This window comes from Geospiza fortis, unplaced genomic scaffold, assembly GCF_000277835.1.
Source record: "Geospiza fortis unplaced genomic scaffold, GeoFor_1.0 scaffold186, whole genome shotgun sequence".
Lineage (NCBI taxonomy): Eukaryota > Metazoa > Chordata > Aves > Passeriformes > Thraupidae > Geospiza > Geospiza fortis.
Window position 1 is genome coordinate 4,556,133 of NW_005054331.1, and position 748 is coordinate 4,556,880.

Below are 748 nucleotides of genomic sequence, written 5' to 3' on the forward strand. Positions count from 1 at the left end.
GTAGGGAAATAATAGCATTTTGTGTAACAGCGGCATGATTTCTTTTCTCCTGATTCTGAGTTCACTTCTACAGACAAGATATTAAATGAACTTGGAAAATCAAGTCTCCATCAGAAAAGGAAAGTAAATCAGGCATTCCAGCTCGACCGCTTCTGAGGGGACACGGGGTAAAGGCTCAGTCACAGGCAGATCTCTACAGAAAGTTTTGCTACAGGTGCCACGTCTAACATACCTTTACATTTACTATGTAATTTTGTGTTTAGGGGTAGACAGCAGGAGTGCACACACGTATCACCTTAAAGGAACTGCTACCTTTTATTTTACTGGATGCAAATAACATAAAAGTCCCTCCTTCTGTAAAATTCAGCATGACCAGGGTAACAGTTCTATTGCAAGTCAGGAAACAGACGCCGCAATTCTCTATTACTTGGTGTTCCTATTAGTAATGTATTAACTGCTATCATTTATTTCGCTCTGTGGCCATGATGTCCCCATGTCCCAGAGGTACGTACACCCCAGACGCCGGCAGCGCTGTGTGCCTTTTGCTCAGCACTGCTAGTGCGTTTCCAGTTCAAAACGCGGCAGATGTGGTGCCCCTCAAAGCCACTCTCGGCGGGTTTATTGTGTGCCCAGCACCCCCTCCCTCCACAGGTGCCAGGGAAGGGCTCGGTGCCCCCGGGCTCGGGGTTCCGTCCCGCAGCGGCCTCCCCGGCCAGGCCCCGGGGACGGATACGGGCGCGTCGCAGCC